At 42.6% G+C, this 17,443-nt stretch overlaps 2 pseudogenes; both read right to left on the bottom strand.

Annotated features, from left to right (window-relative positions):
* Nucleotides 1-615: 615 nt before the first annotated feature.
* LOC148369689 (uncharacterized) lies at nucleotides 616-16,788 on the bottom strand (annotated as a pseudogene).
* On the bottom strand, nucleotides 11,989-12,133 carry LOC148369690 (5.8S ribosomal RNA; annotated as a pseudogene).
* Nucleotides 16,789-17,443: the final 655 nt, after the last annotated feature.

Below are 17,443 nucleotides of genomic sequence, written 5' to 3'. Positions count from 1 at the left end.
AAGTTAGCTAATATAGAAGTGATATGGTAAAACTTTCTTGTCTTGGTCAAACTTTTGATGCTAGACATAGGATACCAGAAATATATGCATTACACTAATCAGGCCAAAAAGTAATAAACGCATGAATTATGATCTCAGCATTTGATTTCAACAGCATCTGGCGAATCATTTCAATATAACTATGGTGGAAAAAAGCCATTTTTTTTCTTATGGAACTGAAACGACAGATTAGAATGAAATATAACAGCTAGATTTTTGACTTAGCCAATATGGGTGATATTACATTTACCAGGGTTCATAGCAGTGTTTGAGAACAAATCACGACAATACTCTTGTTGAAAACCAATCCCATAGCTTCAGCTCTGCGACACAAAATAGGCTAGCATCTTAAGCTAAGCTAGCACCGCTAAATGTTGTGTATGGTGATGCTTGGCAGAGGTTGGTCAGATCCCCTCTGAAAGGAAATTGGACAAGCTGGCTGGAGGAGATGGAAAACTTCAATGGCTTGACTCAAGTGGCTTGAAAATATATTTTTTTCCACTCAGAATGATGCTGGAGACAACAGATGATTGTCCTTTCCTGCCAGGAAAGGGATGAGAAGTGACAGAGGGGCTTTCACCTGTGCGTCAGACGGGGGAATGAGGGCCGCCAAGGATCCTTGTCCTTCCCTGCCAGAACAGGAACAAGAGGCTACTAAGGGACCTTCTACTTACTGCCGGGACAGGGAACGGGTGCAGCAGACAGTCCTTCGCCACCGGAACAGGCGAAGGAGGCGGCCAACGGTCTTTGTCTTACCCTGCTGGAACAGGGACCAAAACAGGCCGAAGCTTCATCTCTCTGCTGGCGGGACTGTGAATGGGTGCGGTAGACGCCGATAGAACAGGCGAAGGGTGCAGCCAAGGGTCATTTTCTTCCCCATTGAAACAGGGGGCGGAAGCGGCCGAAGGACAGGGACCTTTTCCTCATTGCCGGGACAGGGCCTGACAATATTAATTGATCGATGAAACATTTTTCGGAATGAAGCTGAGTTGCCACAGCTTGAGATGTAAAAACGTACTTAATGATCTTTGAAGGATTATACCAGTTTTGTCATCATGGGGTACAACAATCAAAATTCTAGTTAAATTGTGATTCTTTGCACAGCCATAATACGAATGTTTACATTTTTTATATGTGGAATGAGATCTAGTAGGCTAATAATAGATAGCGTAAAAAGGTTCCGCAAGGTTACAGCAATTCCCCACAAGTATGAGGAGTTTGACTTGTTTGGTGCCAAATAGGCTCAGTGGAATGGAAAGGGAAAGAGGGGAGGGTAGCAATGGATTACGGGGGGCAGTTGGACAAAACAAGCTGCAGGAAATTGAAGCGGCTTTGAGTGACAAGCGAGGTGAGAGAGGTGTGACGGAAACAGCATTCAGGTCATATTGCAAACCTAGCCTGCAGACAGAGGAGCGTCACAAAAGACCAGTTGGCTATTGTGACATCATGCCCTGAAAATCCCCAGATTGCCATAAGGAACCTCAAATGTGTTTTTTCATGGAGCTTTTTGCTTTGAATGATCTGTCAACTCAAAATGCTCTTCATACCTAGTGTGTGGTCCCACTTGTGAAAATAAATCTGATTAATGTATTGTTGTGTAATCAATACATTGCTAAGTGATTAATAATTAATTTATATATATATAGAGCCCTGCTGGCAACCAGGATCCTTGCTAAGCCCACCCCCCAATGTGGATTCTTGCCCTGCTGGCAACCAGTTCAGGGTGTCCCCTGCCTAATGCCTGGAGATAGCTGAGATGGGCTCCAGCACCTCCAGCACTCCCGCGACCCTACTGAGGATATATATATATATATATATATATATATATATATATATATATGTATATATATATATATATATGTATGTATATATATATATATGTATGTATATATATCCATATCCATCCATCCATCCATTATATGTAACGCTTATCCTCAGTAGGGTCGCGGGGGTTAGATATTGGAAGTAGGGTTAGATAGATACAATCAACCACCAAAATCACAATGAACCAGCACTGGTGAGCTATTTTCAAAATTGGTTCACGGGCTTCTCAGCTGCCCTATATATACATATATATATTCACACCTTTTTACGCTATCTATTATTAGCCTACTAGATCTCATTCCACATATAAAAAATGTAAACATTCGTATTATGGCTGTGCAAAGAATCACAATTTAACTAGAATTTTGATTGTTGTACCCCATGATGACAAAACTGGTATAATCCTTCAAATATATATATATATATATAGGGCAGAAGATATATATATATATATGCGCAGTGGTTAGCGCGTGTGCGGCACAGTTCTAAGGTCTTGGGGACCTCCTGTGTGGGTTCAAATCCAGCTACCGGACTTCCTGTGCGGAGTATGTCCTCCCCGTACTTGCGTAGGTTTCCTCCACGCACTCCGGTTTCCTCCTAGGTGTGAGGGCAGCTGAGAAGCCCGTGAACCAATTTTGAAAATAGCTCACCAGTGCTGGTTCATTGTGATTTTGGTGGTTGACTGTGTCTATCTAACCCTACTTCCAATATTTGACCTTCAAATATCATAGTAACAACGTTGTATTTACATGATAAATTGTTATTTTACAAATGCATATCAAACTGGTTGCCGTTTGCGCTAAATAGTAACAAAATGTAGCGGTCACCATAAAGGAAATTGGACACCCCTAGTATAGACTGTTACAATTTGTCATTATATCATGCTTTGACAGGGGGACCCAAATGCAGGTAAGCGGTACCAAAGGCTGGGATGCATAAAAAATGGTATTTAATAACAAAATTAGGAACAAAGTGACTTACCAGTGGTCAGAAACAATTATTAAAGAATCCGAACCAAATCCTGCACTTCCAGATTTGTCCCTCTGCTGAAGCCAGTACTCATCCAGGCCCGAGAATGTGGTCAGAAAAAACAAAAACTGATCTTTTTGGTTGAAACACAGGTTCACATGTTTCCAGGGGAAAGAATACTGAACTGTATCTGATGAGCACCATACCCACTGTGAATCATGGGGGTGGAAACATGCTTTGGGGCTTTTTTCTGTAACGGGACCAGGACAACTGATCCGTGTAAATAAAGGAACAAATGAGGCCATGTATGGAGAGATTCTGAGTGAAAATCTCTTTCCATAAGCAAGGGCATTTAAGATGAGACGTGCCTGAGTCTTTCAGCATGACAATGATCCCAAGCCAGGGCAACAAGGAGTGGCTTTGTAAGGGGCCGGTCACACAGCCGTTTGCGGCTGAATCGCGGCCAGAAATTTCTGCCTGTGAGGCGGACGCTATTGGACGCTTTGAGATCGCCATACAGACGAGTTACAGCAGTGCTTTACTCGCGGTTGGAAATTCACACGCGGTTGGCCGCGCGAAAAAGTTTTGAGCTGCTCAAAACTTTGAGCACGTGTTAATCGCGGGCGGCACACAAGGTAATGACGCGGAAATGACGCGGAATGACGTGCTCTGCCCGCGGCCAGGGCGTGGTTACACATGGGTAGGACGGGAAGTTTCAGCGGGTAATCGTGGGTGGAGCATGGTAATAGCATGTTCTGCGCCTGTATCGCGGTGTTATTACGTGAAATTAGCGTGTTACGCGTGTGACGGTCAAACGCCTTTCTCCGCGTATATACAGCGCGATTTGCCGAGCACATGTCAGTTGTGCTAAGGGGTGGACATGGATCCCCGTCACCGTAATGACCTCGTCTTAATCCATTTTTATTTCTTGACATTTCTTTTCATTTCATAACAAGATAATAAAATGAAAAACTATTACAATAATAACATATTGGCTTCTTCGGTGCCATAGCTTGAAATCTTAATCTTCACGGGACAGTGTCTTGAGCGGTTATGATTTCTACAGCCCGGTGTTATGCCGAGAAATACATCCCTGCCGAGATTTGCATCCCCTCGCTACTGCAACCACTTTTACCTCGTTTTATCTCACTTTTATATCACTTTTAGGGAATGTAATGGCGAACATATAACCACAACCACTTCGTCTTGCATTTGTTGGGAATGTAATACAACTTAAACCATTCTGTCTTTGTTTTTGTTGTGAACGTAATCGAACGGTAATGCACCGTATATAAAATCCTCCCCCCCTCGCGTGAACGCGCATTCTGCTGCGCTTCCAACAAAAGCGATCGTATTCTATATAAAACGCTTATTAAAACAATAAAGCGAGCTAATTATAACAATTGGTAGATCCTAGTCTATATAACGCGTTTATTTAAACAATAAAGTGCGATCGTATTCTACAAAATGCGTTTACGCGGATGAAAAAGTCACCAACGTCAATGCACGCTTCCAACAAAAGCGATCGCAGCAGAATGCGCGTTCACGCGAGGTGGGGGGGGGGGGGGGGGGGTTGGGTCGCGTAGGAGTCGGATTTGGGCACAACACCGGCTCGGGAGCTTTTATACCCGTGGTCCACATAAGAAAATGACGCGGAAATGACGCAATGAGGAAGCGGAACAGTCGCCGGCGTCTGTTTTGCGGGCATACCACCGATGAACAGCGGGTTGGCCAATTTTGCGCATTTTCCATCACGGGCAACCACGGGCAAAAAAAAAACGCAAAATTGTGTGACCGGCCCCTAAGAAACATTTCAAGGTCCTGGAGTGGCTCAGCCAGTTTCCAGATATCAACCCCATAGAACGTCTGTGGAGGGAGTAGAAACAACAGCCCCAAAAGATCACTGCTCTAGAGATCTGCATGGAGGAATGGGCCAAAATAACAGCAACTGTGTGTGAAAAGCACACAAAACATCTTGCCCTTGTTATTGCCAGCAAAGGGTACATAACAAAGTATTGAGATGAACTTTTGGTTGACCAAAAACTTATTTTCCACCAATTAGCTCTATTCAGTTGTAGTTTGTATGTAGATATAAACATGCCCGCCCTTTAAAAGATGTTGCTGGTGGATCTGGGATTGTACATTGTGTGACAACTTTGTAATGCATTAGTCCCAACACTGTATTTATTTATTTATTTATTTATGTATTTATAGATTGATTTCAGAAGTAAAAGAGCCCGTCCTCCTTCAAAGTTTTTTCAATGAAAGAGTAATCAATCCAAAAAGAATGCTACAACACATCCAGAGCCCCCATTTTTTAGCTGGCGCTCGCCGATACTTTTTGTGTTTGCCGTCTCCCACGCTGCCATATCTGCCTTCATCCATCACAGGTTGGCCGCTGTCATCAAGATGGATTGACTCACTTTACTTCAACCCTTTGAGGAATGATACCTTCCATTGTACCAGCAATAAAGCCATCCACGAGGCTGGCGTCCAAATGAGGCTCTGAGGCCGAGTGTTATTGGGGAAGGGCAGGCAAAATGGAAATTTTGGTATTGATCCGATCCATGTAAATACACAATAGGACTGAACGAAACTGATACTCTTTTTGCTTATAAATGTAATGATCATTGAATAGCTAAAACCTTCCACACTTGAGTTGATTTATATTTTTGATATAAACAGCATAAATATTTTAGGCTCCAAAATATGTATTTTTTTCTATAAAACTATATTGCAAAGTTTAAAAGTAGTAAAAAATAATTAAAATACTTCAATTACAACTGTTTTGGGACAAAAGCCAAAAGAGTCAAAAAACAAAAAGTCATAATGTACCAAAAATACAAACACTTTATAACAATGTCAAATACACAACTAAAGCACTTTCCATTGCATAATATTTTGAAAAATAAAGTCAGCAGTGCAAATAAAGTATCAAATGTCTCTCACTGGCTCTGTTGACAAAGTGACAACAAATTTACTATTTTTTGTTCAGTTATAGTAACATTTTACAGTTTTGGTTGTAGCTTGTTGCTCTCTACAGGGTGAGCTTTTTCCAGTTGTTTATGTCAATTTCTAGTGTTGCCACAGTAGCAGGTTACTTCACCTCACAAATGACACCTGGCATTGTGCTTTTCTGTAGTTGGGGTAAAAGGTCACACTGTGCTTCCTCTTTGCTTCTGTCATTTTTAGCTTCAGGTAGGTGTGGTCGCATAGTTTTGGTCCCATTTTATCCTGGCAGGCATGATGCAACAGCCGGCCAGGTAGGGAGAGGTGTTAAAAGTGTGCTTGACATTATATTCTCAGGCATTAACTTAAAATGTGGCCGAGGGCACTGGGTGAGATAGAAGGTGGTAGCTCTCTTCTTAGAGATACTTTGAGGTAATTGATGTAGGAGGGAAGTATCGATCCCACACAATAGTATTAGTCCGACCTAAAGACCAGGTCGTAATGTCGTATCGATAATATCAATATTTGGATCCCTCCGTCCACCCTAGGGTAAAGAAGAAGAAATACTCGAAGGCTCTACATTCTGACTAAGTGCCATTTTTCTTTTCTGCCCGATGTGGTGCGTTTCATCGAGCGGCAGGTGGTCGGGTTAATTGCCCTTTGGCGCTTAAGCATCTCGCTGAGCGTTCCAGCGCCTTGGAGGAGCTCGGTGTTCGTCATTCAATCAGAGGCGCTCGGATCGGCTCGCCTATTGTTCGCCTAAACTGGCTCACTTCCCTGGGGGATTTTCACCCCCTTCTTTCTCATTTCTTTTTCTCTCTGTTCGCTAACTGTTTCACACACCTGCGTCTTTTCCCCTCTTCAATACAAGTGAGTTCTTTGTCCTGAACTCTCCTCAATTCCGTCAATGATTTCCGTTTGCCACCCTGACGATTACCTTCATCCTGTCTCCGCAGAGCCCTCTCTTCCCCTTGTCCCAAAGCTTTGCCTTCTCTTTCAAATCTCTCTTTTGGCGATGTCGATGTGATGTGAGGCCAACAAGCTACGGTTCCAAACGATCTACAAGCGGTCCTCCATTGTTACGTCCGACATTATGAATGGACTTCTTCTCCAAAAGGCTTATCGCGCGAGTCAGGCCAGCGTCCGTCCGGGAATTACCAATTGAAGGATTGAGTTAGTATATTGAGTTATTCACAACTTTACTTGACAAGAATGCCATGCAATATACATCTGAAAGCTCAATATTCATCTCAGATGGAGAATTCAACATCAAGGTTTACCACAAAGTGATCCTGGGTAACGGATCGTGGCCACAGATGTGCGTTTCATTTTCAGTGGGCCAGAACAAATTGCTGCCTTAACAAAGTGCCTTCTGCCGGTCCCGCTTGCATTAATATGGGATTGGTAAAAATGGATTGCGGCCACACGAGTGCAGTTCATTTTAGGCAGGAATACAGTAACGGCAAAAAGACTTTCCAGAAAAGACAAAAGTGTGCTTTGCTTCTCCCCACATGAAGAAATGTGTGATCTAAGTTCATGGATGGTGGCTACAACAGTGCATTTCAATTTAGGCAAGCAAGAATGGCAGACTTCCTGAAAAGTGCCTTCTGCCAGTCTCTACTTGCATCAATAAGGGATTGGGGATAATGGTACAGTTGATTTCAGGCAAAACTACAGAAAAAAAACAAAAAATAATGGACAAAAATGTGTTTGCCAATATCTGCTCGCAGCAAAATGTAATCAAGGATAATGGATCATGGCGACACATATGAAGTTCCCTTTTGGGTTGACAGAAAGCTACACTCCTGTTATTATTCCTCATCTTCAAGTTAATAACCTCTCCTTTGCCTCTTTTCTTTTACTTGTCTCGCTGCGCCCACTAAGGGGTAAGGGGTAAATTTGAAGGGAAGGGGGAGTAATCAGACAAAGCTTTAGTATAGCCCTTAATCACAGAACAGTCTCAAAGATCTAGGCCACAATAGGCTCACAGAGCCCGATTTAAAATGGTCTGCCATCTTGTGGTCTAATCCGAAACGGTTCTATCTGTAACCGTAACAAATGATTGTGAAAACTATATAGTTCATCAGCTTTAGCTATTATTAGAATATTTTTTGTGAAAACTGCAAGTTCAACCTTATGTCAAGATGTTCAACAATCTCATGACCACAGAGATGCGGGGATGAACTCTCAAAATGAATGATAAACCGGATTTTGTGCAATATGTAAATACCCTGAACTGTCGAATTGTCTGATAACAGTTGTGCAAACAATGGTCAAAATTAAAAACTGCGGCTCCATTTTCATGTGGACTTTTGCAACGCCTCGAAATGTCACTGTCATGCAATTGTCGGATTGTAGACTTCTCTATATCACAATGGCGTCCAGAATTTTCTTCCTTGAAAAAACTTTGAGAGAAAGTTCATCTACACCTTTGATTTTACATTCTCATCACCCGAAATTCAACAAACACGCAAAGGACAAGAGATGAAAACTACCGTCCTTCAAGAAATGCTAAGGAGGCCAACCCATTTCGGTGATAAGGAGACTGCGGCAAGTCTCTTTTGTCCAGCCATTGACCATAAAGTCTCCGCCTGTTCCAGACCGGCCGGTAGTATCTGCACAGTGGCATTTCTTGGCGTGGCATTTGAATGCTGTCTTTTTGATGTCTCGGCTTATGCTATCTGGCGTTTCCCTGTAACCTTTTGCTTCAAAGTGGCCTCAAGGCGCATGTCATGCCTGACGATCAAAAACCTTTCAAATTCTGTTGTGCTGTTGTCACTTTGGCTTTCTCACTCAGACATGCCAGACAGACTCGTGAGAGTGGCTGACAATCCGTACAGAGGCTTTGCCATGCCAGCTAGCGGCGGCTCATTTCAAAATCTGTGTTGGAAAGTCACATTTTTCATTGAGCAGTTTATCGGTTGGGAATGCAGCAGCTAGTGTCAAAGGCAAAAGCAAACTATAGCATGAACATTCATGTTTTAAATTGCTTGCGCGTTAAAAAAATTATAATTTTATTACATTGCTTGAGACACCTCTTCCAGAGCTTGACTTGTGTTTTGCTGTGTATGCCATTATGACAACCTTTGAAGTTAGCTCGTCCCAGCGGCGCTGTTTGCACAGTTTGTGATCGTCGCGGAGACCCATAATTTAATTAACGTCACTTGTAATCTCCTATTTACTCTTGCAATATTTTGGGTGCCTTTTTCACTCACTTGCCATTCACATTAGCCACTTCACTGTGGTCTCACCGGTAATCACTGTTGTTATCTTTAGCTGCGCCAAATATTTAAAAAAAACAACTCGCTGAGCACATCATTTGGGATATTGCCGCTTGGAAATTCCTAGTGAGCTCTCATCAGGGTGAACTTACTTTTTTAGGTGTTTTCCTCCAGCTGTTCACGTGTCACTGCCTGTTGTCATGTTTTTATACTTTTTCTTTTTTTTTTCATCATTTCAGCTACTCATAAACAGTCAGGGTAAAGGGTCTCTAGTACATCAAGGAGACACAATCGTAGAGGTGTGTGAACGCACATTACTGAGTGCCAGCATGGAGGTGGAAGATGACATTAAGCAAAGACTAGCTCACGTACGTGTTGACAACATACAATCAATTTCCTTTGGCAAAGGTTGAGTGGCTTGAGCAACGGTGAGATGACCGCAAAAATGTTTCTTTGCTCAAACTCAATAAGATTGGGAAATAGGGTTGTCAATTTTGCAAAGCTCCCAGTCCACTTAAAACCTTTTTCTGCTGTAAAAAGCAGCGACCTCTAGTGGTGAATTGTTACAACCTTTTTTGTTGAATTGGCCGTCTCCAAAACTACAATTTTGTCCTTCGTTGGCCTATGAACAAGTCCGAAAAATTCAAGAAACATTAGTTTACAGTATAAAGATAATTAGTGGTAACGAGTCGAAATATGGGCAGCACGGCGGCGCAGTGGTTAGCGCATGTGTGGCACAGTTCATGTCTTGGGAACCTCCTGCGTGGGTTCAAATCCAGCTCCAGACTTCCTGTGCGGGGTTTGTATGTTCTCCCCGTGCTTGCGTGGGTTTCCTCCGGGCATTCCGGTTTCCTCCCACATTCCAAAAACATGCATTTCAGGTGAATTGGCCGGTCCAAATTGTCCCTAGGTGTGAATGAGCGAGTGAATTGTCTGTCCTCTTGTGCCCTGCGATTGGCTGGCAACCAGTTCAGGGTGTCCCCTGCCCACTGCCCGATGATTGCTGGGATGGGCTCCAGCACCCCCGCGACCCTACTGAGAATAAGCAGTGTAGCTGATGAGACGATGATGAGTCAAAAAAATTTTACCCCCCCAAACTAGTGTCTTTGCTCAGACATTAACTGTATTTTCCGAATTTAACACAATAAGAAATATATAAGATTTAGAAATATATTTTTTATCAATTTTAACAGTGAAAATGTTTTAATTTGACAGAATCTAAAGTATTTATCAGTCTTCTGTTATGGAGGAGGGTGCTCTATCGTGAAACTGAAATTCTGAGGATTTTGAGAATGTTTTATTAAAAATACATTTATAACCAAGGGATAAATTCTATTAAAAAAGAATTGGTGATTAATTCAATGATCAATGAATCACTGATTAATTAAATATTAGTTGCACATATGTCTTAGATTTTACCCAAAAAAAACACTGAAATCATATATAGCAAAACCGAGGCCCGCGGGCCTCATCTGACCCCCGCAAGGTTTTAATCGGCCCCTGGGATGATCTTAATTAATTATTGTATTAAGCGCAAGGAATCGTTATGTATTTGTTTTCCAATGTGCTCCTCGTCCTTGCCTTTCATTGTATTGTTGTTTAGTGAATAATTTAGCCGGGGTGAAGGATATGACATTAGAGCATACCAGGTAAACTGCTGAATTTAAACCTACTAAGGCAGGATTCGTACGGGTGCTTGAAATCCTTGAAAATGCTTCAACCTTAATATTAAGACAAAAAAGTGCTTGAATTTTGAGTTAAGTGCTTATAAATTCATGAAGTTGTTGCAATGTTACTCAAAAAGTCTGCTTAAAAATTATGCAGATACTGCTCTTGCCTCTTCCCTCTTTGTTAACTGCAGCTGGCATTAGTTTGCATGGCATTGTCCTATGAAGCGTCAACGCCCATGCTCTGCGAAGAACTTCCTGCAACTGAAAATGCGAGCTACATGGTACCGTCATTTTATTCAACACTTGGAAAGAGATTTGCCAGATTTACTCAACAACAAATATATTCACAATTTACTTAAGATTTGACAATCCTATATCTTGATAAAAGATTCTAAACTTTATTTACTTCATGTTGAGGTTTTTGAGTTTTTCCTTGGCCTCATGTAGGTTTTCATGGGACAGTGTCATATTATTCTGTGGTTTGCAATAATCCGTGGTATGTGCAGCCCTTTGAGACTCTTTGTGATTAAGGGCTATACAAATAAACGTGACTTGACTTGACTTGAATAAATGATAGTAAATTGCTGTTATTTTTTCTTTGAGGGGATTTTAGCCCAATTTTGTTAGACTACATATGGTGCCTGAATAATACAAGTTGTAAAATTTAGTGCCTCCTAGTGGTACCAAAAACATTTATATTCACTAAAATAACATCAACATTGATTTGAATATTAGGTTAAAAAAATCCATTAACAATTATACCAACGTCAATTTCTGTAAAAAAAAAAAAAAAAAAAAATCATAGAGAAATGTATTGTCTTTTTACATGGTGGAATCCATATCTAAGGTTCCACCATGTTTGCCTGCTGTCTTGCTGCTTGCTGTGGCACTGGTTTTGACTTTACAATAGACAACAGTGCCATCGAGTTGTTAAATATTACACGCTGGGTCTTTACTTTTTAGTAGGTTAAACTAGGTTCACTGGACTATATAAGTCAATAAAAGAATGTTCAACATTTGATCAGTCAGTCCCTCCGCATGAAGCTAAACATTTTATTTGGCGTTCTTCTGTTTGACTTTGACACCCCTGCACCAAAGGGATGCAAATGTATTGATGGAATATATTTTTTGTACTTTAGCCTCAGTCCCGTCACAACCATCTGACTGATAAGTAACCTGTTTACGAAAAAGACATTGGAAAGGCCAAGGAAGGCATTTAGCCTAGTCAAGTCAAGTCACATATATTTACGGTAAGACCTCGGTCATCTCATCTCATTATCTGCACCGCTTATCCTTATTAGGGTCGCAAGGGGGCTGGAGCCCATCCCAGCCATCTCCTGGCAGTGGGGGGGGACACCCAGAACTGGTTGCCAGCCAATCGCAGCAGCAAATCACATTAGTTCTCGCAGCTAGCTGCGTTCTTCATCGACGCACGAGCCGAGTGATCCACCGCTAAGAGTCGTACAGCTGGGCGATTTTCCGTCCGCCCAGGACGATCGGAGACAAATTCACGACAGGGTTTTTATATGCGCTGCACCTTGGGTGCCGTTCGGTCGCTCTCGCGAGCGAGCCCCTAACCCGCGGTGCGGGTGCCTTCGGGCGCATTATGCATGACACCGACACAGTTATTGGGGTCCCGCGCACGTCCGCCGCCTTTCGCCCGCTGCGCGCGGACGGCCGCCTGTTGCCGCGCTACTGGGGTCGTCGGACGAGCAGGCTCCCCCCAGTTACGGGGGTAACCCGATCACGCCCGCCGCCTTTTCTCGCGTCGCCCCGTGTGGCGCCGCGTCTGCCGAACTCGCTCCGTCGCACAGGCTGGGGGTGACTCCCGCCCCCGGGCCCGTCCCATCCAGCCGGCCGCCTTATCCCATGTCCGCTGACGTTCCGCTGTCGTGCATGACAGCAACGACGTCCCCAGCCTGTAAACTAGTCCAGAAAGTCTATGACGGCCACGATGCAGCTTCCCATCTCTGCCAGCTGGTCAATGTAGGCTTTGACATGCTTCAAGTCAAACTCTGGTCCGGTGACTCAGCTCAAATCGTCCTTCTCCTTCGTAACACCACCAGGCAGCAGTCAGACAATACAGAATATGAGGTGGGCATCAATCATAAGCTTTGGAATAGAAGTGTGTCTTAAGCCTTGATTTAAAAACTTCCATTGATGTTGCAGATCTTATCTCCGGAGGCAGGCCATTCCATAGCACCGGGGCCCGGATGGAGAATGCTCTCAAGCCTGCAGACTTCTTGGCTCTCGGAGTCACAAGTAGACTGGCATTTTCCGAGCGGAGACTCCGTGTAGGCACATAGGGGGAAATCAAATCTGAGAGATAAGAGGGTGCAAGTCCATGCAAACATTTGTATGTTAATAAAAGAACCTTAAAGTCACATCTTAAGTGGACTGGGAGCCAGTGCAAGTTGGCCAATACAGGAGTAATATGCTCAAACTTTTTGGTCTTAGTCAAAAGTCTAGCTGCCGCATTCTGAGCCAGCTGCAAAATTTTGATGCTAGACATCGGGAGACCAGAAAGCAATACATTACAGTAATCAAGCCGAGAAGTAATAAACACATGAATTAAAACCTCTGCATCTGATTGGGAATGCATCATACAAATCTTCGCAATATTAAGGAGGTGGTAGAAAGCTATTCTAGTAATATTTTTCACGTGTGACTGAAACGACAGATTAGGATCAAATATAACACCTAGATTTTTGACCGAGTCACTATGGGTGATATTAAATTTGTCTAGGTTCAGGGCAGTGTTTGAAAACAACTCACGACAGTGAGCTGGATCAATAATCAACATTTCAGTTTCTGAAACTAATATTATACTTGCGGATAATGTCACCAAGCGGAATCATATAAATACTAAAAAGAAGGGGGCAGAGTACAGAGCCCTGTGGAACACCACAGGGGACACTAGAGTGTTTAGAGGTCAGATTGCCATATTTAACACATTGCATCCTGTCTGACAGGTAGGACCTTAACCACGAGAGTACAGTTCCTGAGATACCAATGCATTCTAGACGAACAAGTAATATGTTGCGGTCTACGGTATCAAAAGCAGCACTGACATCCAGCAGCAGTAACATTGATGAGGCACCGGAATCTATTGCTAAAAGGAGATCATTGGTTACTTTAGCCAGGGCTGTCTCAATAGAGTAATTTGCCCTAAATGCTGATTGGACAGTTTCAAAGAGGTTATTTTCTGACATGAAGTCATTTAGCTGCTGTGCAATGAACTTTCCAAGTAGTCAAGTCAAGTCAAGTCATTTTTATTTGTATAGCCCTAAATCACGAAGAGTCTGTCCTAGTTAAAAGCCTCGCTGCGGCATTTTGTACCAGCTGAAGAGACTTGATTCTAGACTTTGGGAGACCAGAGAATAGAATAGAATAGAATAGAATATACCTTTATTGTCATTGTTACAAATGGGCTAACATATTGTGACAACGAAATTGGGCATGACACTCCAGTTTTACACATAGTGAGGGTATGAGCAAGAAGATAAAGGAACAGAGAAGATAATGTTATAAAACAAGGGGAATAAGGCTATAGTTATAATTTACATGGTATTTACACAACAATGTCAGCATGTGGGATGTTACATACAGGGTTGTCGTGATAACGTTGTATCATAACGGTTGTGCAATATTGCATTTGGTGCAAAGTCATCATGGTGCAAAAATAGTCCGCATATACATTGGTGCAAGCATAGACATCATAGTGCAAAAAAAGGAAATGGTCAGACATTGTGCAATTTCAGCATTAAACGTAGTGCAGTCGACATGTGCAAGAACAAGACTTGAGTAACATTATATTTGTATGAGGTAGTGTTGGCACGAGTTTTCAGTTTTTGTGCGGTGTCTGTTGAGCAGTGAAAAAACATAGTGCAGACAGCATGTACGTGAGTACCATTTTACATACGTGTGAGGTATTTTTTTTTTTTTTTTTTTTTTTTTTTTTTTTTTTTGCAACAGTTTTCAGTTGTTTGTGCGGTGTCTGTTTAGGGTGGTAATGGCTGTGGGGAAGAAACTGTCTCTGAGTCTGTTCGTTTTTGCTTTGTGTGACCTGTAGCGCTTGCCGGAAGGCAGCAGGTCGAAGAGATGGTGGCCGGGGTGAGAAAAGTCCTTGACGATGTTTTCTGCTCTGCTGAGGTAGCGAGAGCAGGCAATGTCCTCCAGACTGGGCAGAGAGCAGCCGACGATTCTCTGGGCTGTTTTTATGATCCTCTGGAGCTTTTTCCTGTCTGCTGCTGTGCACCCCGCATACCACACCGTGATGCAGTATGTTAGGATGCTCTCCACTGTGGCTTTGTAGAAAGACACCTGCAGCTGCTGTTTTAGGTTATTTTTCCTGAGCAATCTCAGGAAGTGCAGTCGCTGCTGGGCCTTCCCTACCACCGCTCTGGTGTTTGCAGACCAGGAGAGGTCGTCGGATATGTGCACGCCCAGAAATTTGAACGAGTGGACTCTCTCTACGCAGTCTCCTTTTATGATGAGTGGTGCTGGATTCCTTCCATTCCTTCTGAAATCCAGAATCAGTTCTTTTGTTTTTGTTGTGTTCAATATGAGGTGGTTTTCCGAGCACCACGTTGAAAGTGACTCAACCTCATCCCTGTATGCCGCCTCGTCCCCTTCAGAGATGAGGCCGATCAAGGTGGTATCGTCAGCAAACTTAATAATAGTGTTTGTGGGGTGGGTCGGTGAGCAGTCGGAGCTGTAGAGGGTGAAAAGCAGGGGGCTCAGTGCACAACCTTGGGGGGAGCCAGTGTTCAGTGTTAGGGTGGGAGAGACGTGGGTACCGAGTTTCACTGACTGTGGGCGGTTGGAGAGGAAGTCCATTATCCAGTAGTGCATTACAGTAATTTTGTAAAAAATGGCAGATTTGACACTGGCCTATAATTACCTAGGCTTTCTGGGTCAAGGTTAGGTGGCTTAAGCGTGGGTTTAATGAAGGCAGACTTGAAGGCTACAGGAACAATACCCGAGGATAGCGATATATTAATAATATTTAAAACTGATGGTCCTTAGATCCCAAACAGATCCTTCACCAGTGAAGCTGGAAACGGATCAGGCAGGTAAGTAGTTTGTTTGGCCCTACTGACCATCTGTGTTAGACTATCAAGGGACAAATCATTTAAATTGGAAAATGTTTCTGAACAACCGCCGACACAGTCCTTACCTAACACCTCCAAATCTTTGATGTAGGAGGAGGTTACAGAGCGTTCATTTAAAATTTTATTCCTGATTAGTTGTATCTTTTTATTTAAAAAATCCACAAAGTCATTAGCAGAATAAGTAGAACTATTTGGGTTAAGTTGTTGTCTGGTAAGTTTCACCATTGTGTCAAATAAAAATTTTGGATTATTCTTATATTTAACAATGATCTTAGAGAAAAACGATGCTTTAGCTGAGGCAAGAGCTACTTTATATTTCAGCAAGCTGTCACACCAGGCCAGTCGGAAGACCTCGAGCTTTGTAGTGCGCCATTTTCGTTCAAGTTTCCTGAAACCTTGTTTGAGTGACCTGGTTTCTTTAGTAAACCAAGGTGTATGCTTCTTAGGTCAAAATGTATGCCTTGGGGGCACCACAGAATCAAGAACATTAACCAAAGCAGTACTAAAGTTGTTTGTAAGAGAGTCAACAGACTCTGTGTACGAAGGGAAGCCTGCAGTTACCGTAGGTAATAGTTCTTTTAAAGCTAATGCCATTGTAGGGAGGATATTGCAACTGCTAAAGCCTACATTTTCCTTATCACAATAAACATTAAACAGCACCTCACACTTAACAAGATAGTGATCGGAGATGGCATTAGGATACGGTAACACTGTAACATTTGAGGCTACTACGCCACGGGTCAGAAGAAGATCTAGAGTGTTCCCATCTTTATGAGTGGGCACATTAACTATTTGATTTAAACCAAATATATCAATCAGTGACTTAAAAGCAATTGCAAGTGAATTGGATGGGGAGTTTTTGTGAACATTAAAATCACAAATAATTAGAACATTGTCCGCATAAGTTACTAGGTCTGTTAACAGTTCAGAAAATTCATCCAAAAAATTTAAGTATGGTCCGGGTGGGCGATACACAGCAACTAAATAAATTCGTGTTGACATTAAGGACCTCATAACAAGTGCTTCAAACGTTTTAAAAACAGTAGGGGTACCAGGAGTTAATTTCAACTTACCTTCCGATATAAGAGCAACGCCTCCACCTTTTTTTGCATGGTCGTGCCAAGTGCAAACTCACAAAGTTAGGGGGAGAAGACTCATTTAACACTACAAACTCATTTGGTTTTAACCAGGTCTCACAAAGGCCAATAAGGTTAAGATTGTGTTCATTAATAAGGTAATTGACAATTAAAGCTTTGGAGGCTAGTGATCTAATATTCGGAAGGCCAAGCTTCAGCACTATGGAATGAGCTGAACACTTTCCCGAGTTTTGAACCTTAATGTCAACCTTAGTGGTTCCCTCCACAGGATTATACTGCCACTCCCGGGTCTTGTGCCTTGCATGACGCCAGATGCGGCCCGAATTCCATACCACAGGAATATTGTTGACAGGTGGAGTAGCAAGATGACTAGTGGTAGAAAATAATGTTATTTCTTCTCCCTCCTCACCTAACAAGGGAGAATCAGAGGTGAAAAGCACAGAAGAAGATGCTATAGAAGAGTACAGATCAGGGGTGTGTGGTGCAGGCAATGGAACGCTCTAAACTACAAAAACTATATGAATTGCATGAATCTAGCATAGCGCTAGTTAGCTCTAGCA

The sequence above is a fragment of the Urocampus carinirostris genome, chromosome 3 (genome assembly GCF_059441175.1).
Source record: "Urocampus carinirostris isolate Australia breed hairy pipefish chromosome 3, RoL_Ucar_1.0, whole genome shotgun sequence".
NCBI lineage: Eukaryota > Metazoa > Chordata > Actinopteri > Syngnathiformes > Syngnathidae > Urocampus > Urocampus carinirostris.
This window is presented reverse-complemented; position numbering and strand designations above follow the sequence as displayed.